This window comes from Eutrigla gurnardus (genome assembly GCF_963514095.1).
Source record: "Eutrigla gurnardus genome assembly, chromosome: 19".
Classification (NCBI taxonomy): Eukaryota; Metazoa; Chordata; class Actinopteri; order Perciformes; family Triglidae; genus Eutrigla; species Eutrigla gurnardus.
The window spans coordinates 13,668,747-13,675,026 of NC_139930.1; positions in this window are offsets into that span (position 1 = coordinate 13,668,747).

Below are 6,280 nucleotides of genomic sequence, written 5' to 3' on the forward strand. Positions count from 1 at the left end.
ATTATCAACCCCTGTGACATCGGAGTTGGTCCGCTCCGCGGCACCGAGCCACGCATCGTTTCTCCCGTTTCTGCAGCGGTGCCCGGTCGCGTTTTTCGATGAAAAATGTTTGCCAATGTCATTTTTTCGGTGTTGTGCTTGGGGGGGGTGTTTGGTTAGTGTTTGGTTTGTTGAGGCATGTGGCGAGGCTCAGTATGCGGTTTCTGTTTTGACTACATCGGGATCTATCGGACCTGTGTCGGACCTCAAATGAAACGTACACCGCCGGCTTCACACGTTCACAGCTCCTCTGTTTGCTCACAGAGTCTTGTGGCCGTGCGACCCGACCGCAGCAGCAGCAGCTGTGAATATTTTACTTCCCGGGGAGAGGGGGGGAGAGAGAGAGAGGGAGAGAGAGAGAGAGAGAGACGTGTGGGTTTGGAGGAGAGGTGAATAACTGAAAGAACCACAGTCCTGGGGGCATTTACGGCAGTCAAGGGGGGAGAGCGCGAGAAAGAAAGGATGGAGGGGAGATGTTTGCTGAAAGGGCAGCAGTTTGGACGGGATGCCAAAGGGTGAAAGGAGGGGGTGAGTGCTTGAGAGGAAGACGGGGTGATGGGGGCGATTAAAAGAGTTGCCAGAAAATTTGGGGTTGGAGGGTTGGGGGGGGGGGGGGGGTGGTTTGAAGGGTATTTGCAGAGGTAAAGAGGGTTGGGGGGGCTTGGGGGCAATCATTGGAAGCAGACCAAGGGAGTTCCTGGAACCGAGGAGGTGAACCAGGAGTCCTCCTTCTCCTCGCATGTTCAACTCCTTTTAATTTAGTCCTTCACATTTAGTCTTTCTTGTCAATAGCACATTTACCCTTCGCAGAAAAGCTGAATTCATCAACATTGTGTTTATCAACAATGAATTTTAACAAGTAAATTAAATTAAAGCAAACTCAGAGACTGCAGATTAATTCAAATCTGACTGCTCCAACAAACTCTGTTTGAGACAGAAGTGGGCAGCCATTTCAAGCAGGAAGCTCTGATCCACTGACTGTAGGCCAGCGGTCCAGCACCAGATACAGAAAGTTAGTGACCAGCTGCCATACAAAGTCACAAATCTCAATGCGACATACGTAGCTATATTTCTCGGATGTTGGTGGAGACCAAAACAGAGCTAAAAGGAAAGTTGTTCTTAGTTACCAGTAAATTACCTCCAACAGATCAGAATGCTTCTCTGCACCTGCAAGCCTTGTAGAAAGGCAACAGTTTGCCAACGTTTGAGCTATTACAACTTATTATTGGAATGACATGTCTATGTATCACTTGCCACAGTTGGGTGCACTTTGTGCTAAAATACTTTAGCTTACTGTACCTAAGTGGCCCTGGTGGAGCTAGCCGGTATGTCAAGTTATGTTATAGAGTCTCGTTTTGGCATACGGCGACCTCAATAATCTCTTTCTCCACAAGGAACACGTTTCCTTGGCTGCATCCCATTCGCTCTGATTGGACTTTTAACCAGGAAGAGGTGAAATAAACAACGTTTGTATGAAATACTGGTCAGAGAACAACTTCCCAACACCCAGTATGAATATGAAGAAGACATACGGAGAAGTTGAAAATCATTCATTTATGGCGACTGTTGAGCTCGGCCCGCGCGCACACACACACACACACACACACACACACACACACACACACACACACACACACACACACACACACACACACACACACACACACACACACACACACACACACACACACACACACACACACACACACACACACACACACAATCAGTAAAATCATCAAAGTTTAACCAATCTTATCATATGATAACCATCCAGACTTAACTATTTAGTCTTGTGTTTTTTCTTGGGTTTTTAGTAAATAAGTGAGAACATTTGCTTTTGTTAAAAGGCATATTAAACAGTTTTCCTGCTGTGATTATTGATTTATTTTTATTGTTTTATTTTTACAAGCACCTTGGAGTTTAAATATAGTAAATGAGTATAATTCTATCTCATTTGTAAATGCTCTCTCACACACACGCACACGCACACGCACACGCACACGCACACGCACACGCACACGCACCCCTCTGGGTTTTCCGTCACCCTTCCTGTTCTGGTTCAGCGGCGACCTGGACCTGGAGCCCAGCCTCAGCTCCATCTTCACATCTCCTGAGGGCTTCAAGTTTCCTGCAACAGGTGGCTCAAACATTTGCCTTGGCCTGTACTGAGGTGAGGCCTCTGTTTATCGATTCAGAAAGAGTGAGGGCAGTTGGGAGAGGGAGGGGACGACAGAAATAAAATGAAAGAGGGAGGGGGGAAAAATGTAAAGCCTGTCAGCAGGAGAGAGATGAATTCAGGAGAAGTTGTCCTGAACGTGTCACTCAAGTAGAGCATGTGAAAGCATTGCTACGTGAAGATAAAAAGAAGAATGTAAACATGTATTTTGTTGTAATATCTTAGTCAGGGCTATGATAAACCTACAAAACATTTTCCAGAGCATGAGTTAAAGCAGCCAAAACCCCCCAAATGAGTCTCCTCTCCTCCGCAGTTTTTCCTCATCTCATTCATACCTCTCTTAATTTTCTGCTTTCCCTGCTCTACCTCTCCTTTCCTCACCTTTACTCCCCCACCCTCTTTTACCCCCCTACTCTCCAGAGGAATATGCCTGCAGTCTAAATGAAAATATATTTGTTGTTTTTGTTGGCCTCCTCTCTTCCAACTCCACTGGCGTGATTTAGTCTTAGACCCAGGGTCGCTGGAAGCGGCTATGGCAGCAGAAAGCCTCTATTAGTCCTTGATCATTGGCTGCCTGACAGCAGAGTCAACATGCAGGGCATTAGGGCCTGACATGGGATCAAATACAGACTAATTTACTGGGTGTCTGTATATAGTAAAACCACATTAACCATTCCCCTCCCCGGTTTTGTTTTCTAATAATTAGCTGTCCATTAAATGAACAAGTGGGGCAATTATTTTTACTGTAGCAAAACACAAAAAGGAGGTTTTCTGATATATATTTTTTAATGGAATTTAAAATCATATTGATTTAATTAAAAGGCAACACTTTTCCATTGGAAACCATTTGCTTTAAAAGAGGATTTGGTCAAATGTCGTGTTTACATTGCAGGGTAAAGATTGTGATGCAAAGTTGAAGCTGGTATGATAAAGGAAACCTGTACCATCTGCTACAGATCCGCCTGGATTTCATATATAAAGTGTCATCAAACGTATATACATTTCTGAATATCACTCTCCCTGAAGGAACTTTAAATGGCAGAGACCTCCAAACCTGAGGTGAAGGTGTTTGTAGGACGGATCACATGCATTTAGACATCACTGCTGTGAACTGATGAACATAAAGTCTCAAAGTGATAATCCTACAAGCGTGTACAAGGCATTTGCAATACTGTCTCTGGTCTTCATCGTGAACCAAGTAGCAAAGTATCCAACAAAAGGTACATTTCAACAGACGTTCTTTGCCAGAAGTACTACGTTTAGTTTTAAACAAACTTAATATTCAAAATACCAAAATATTCAATACACAGCTATTTCTGTGTGCAACCTCAATGTATGTAAACTGCCCTTCTACGTGGTTGGACGATCGAGTATCCCTCGACATGTCGCTTTCCTCTCCTGGATATTTAGTCCATGTACTCTGATGCAGAGCCAAATCAATAACTTGGCTTCCCCTTCATAGTTGATGATTGTCCAGCCTTGGTGTGCTTTGTAGTTCTAAGCTTTATTTGGGGGGTTTTTTTCTCTACAACACACGGAGTCGTGAGAGTTATAGCGACCCATACGCTTTCCTTTTAGTCGGAGCGTTGGTAATATGAGGGGTTGCGACTGAGGTTGGTGGTTGGTGTGTTATATGTGTGGTGAGAGTGTGTTTAAAAGTAAGAACAGACTTTTGCTCAACATGAGGTAAGGTGGCAAAAGGAGCGAGTGGGTTTTTTGTGGTGGTGTGGGGAGAGTGGTGTGGCGTAGGCCTACGACAGGGTTGTAACAGGAGCTGATTTAGGGGGGTCTGTTTGTGCGTTATTTTCAGTTAATTTCACAACTTTCTTTTCATCTGTTAAATGCGAGTACATATGTGAAGTATCAGAGAATATGTTCAATTGTAAACATACTGCATCCATGTAAATGTTTATTATTCACAAGTGTAATAATCACATGAAAAAAGAAGTCTGGTCTTGTTGAACCTTACTCCAGTTTTTGGTGTCAAACCAAATATTAAAAGGTACTACATTAATTTCTCCGTCACATACTTTGCTAATAATTACATCATGTACTTGGGAATCTCTACTGCTCACTAATGTCTGTGCGAGTTATTAAAAATGATTTTCTTTTTTTTTGTCTCGTTCTCGCTCCCTTGAGCTAAACTCCCACTGGCTGTCATTACAATTGAGCTCATTCTTGGAGACTCTCGGACTACTTCATGACCCAAAAGCCAAGAAAATCAACACATTTGAAAAAAAGAAAATGAAAGAGAGAAAGAGAGACTCGAGTGGCGAGGCTTGAAACCTGTCATACATGATCATGTGTTGCAGACCGTCGGGCCCGAGTGTCCCTCGATCCCCCGAATCGGCTCCATGGATGGAATGTCTCGGTCTGGTTTGGGATCGGCGTAAAAACAGTCTGGTATGACACAGTGTTAAGACTGTGTGGTAATAAGCAATATGTGGCTTTGCACTGAGAGGGGGTTATGTGTGGGTGCACCACATCAGAGGCTTAGATGTCACAGTGGACCCTGTAGAAACATCAGCTTGGGGATGGATGTTCACAGCGGTGGAGGATGGTGTTGTATGTCCACAGAGCTGTGAACACCAAAGCTCCGTCTGAGGAACGGAGTTCAACACAGTCTCACAATAAAACCAGATGGTTACGGTCAATGCCAGGGGTTGACGGCAGTAGATATAGGGCGTAGTTTTTGTAGATCAGCGTCAAGATCATACCCATGGACGTTAAATGGCATTCCTCACATTACTGTTTTCTTTAATTTACATTGTGATCGGCCTGCCTTGTTTTATTTTTGAGGGCCTCAACATAACCTGCTTGGGAACAGATTTACCGTGCGGTCCCCATGACTACACGCCGCATGAAGCGCAACTGTAAAAAGCCGTAAATCAACTTTCTAACCCATTAATCTTACTTTATGAGACGGGACACGGCCCCGACAAAGTAATCCCGCCCCGTTCCTCTCCCCGCCGCTCTGCTTCAGAATAAAACAATGCCGGCCTCATTTCAACCGAGCGTTCTTCTGCTGGGCCTCACAAAAGGGTAATCGTGAAGAAGATGAGCCGTCCCGTGACCATCCCATCAGCACGGAGCCCACAGCGACACTGATGAGGTTTTCAGTGATGCCTTTCAGCACGGGAGGAGACGTCCCATTGATGTCATATTCTGCAAGCGCTCCATGCCAGTGCATTATGCTAGAGGTTCAAGATGCTAAGACCAACACAGGTGTCCAAATCAGTAATTCATGACGAAAGAACTGTTTTAGGACCCTGAACTTGATTTGTTTAGACTGACATGATAGTTCAAAAGCAGCCAAATACATTTACTTCATTAATTATAAACAGACCACAGCCATCCACGTTCGGGTGAGCCAAGACCGTAACTATAACTTTGCTACAGTTTAGATTAAACTTTGTGTGCATCAACATCTGAGCTGCACCGATTCATTATGAGAGAAAACGGTAATTCAAAACTGCAGCAACAAAAAGGAGGAGAAAAATAATAAAGTGCAGCCGGTTTGAGACGAGCTTTCGTTTTCATGTCTTTGTTTCAGTATTAGTTCAACTAACAAATGATAACAGCGCAGTAGAAGCAGTGTGATCATGTCTCAACAACGGTGAGAGCACCCTGAGACTACATATTACAGTAAAAAAAAAAGGAGAAAAAAAAAAATCTCCTGGCAAATGTGAAACACATGTTGGCTCCATATGAAAGCAATAAACAGCTTCTGGCCCCATGTCCCCAGTTCCAGCCGTCATACAGGCCAAGTGTAGATAATAGCATTGATGACTGCCCAAAACACATTTATTGCATTTAATTATTTAGTACGGTGCTTTCAAGTCCCCAAGGTTATATGAGACACAATCATTTGCCATTAATCATGCAACTTGAAATCCTAATCAGAGTCATGTGTGAAAGCTTAGTGTAATCTTAGTAATGAGTTGATATTTCTATTATATGATTGTCAGAAGTTGTTTTATTGTCACGCTGCCATGCTCGCCTATGATGAGAAAATTCAATATCATAATTGAATTTTTACTACTGGATATTTCTTTATAGTATAGA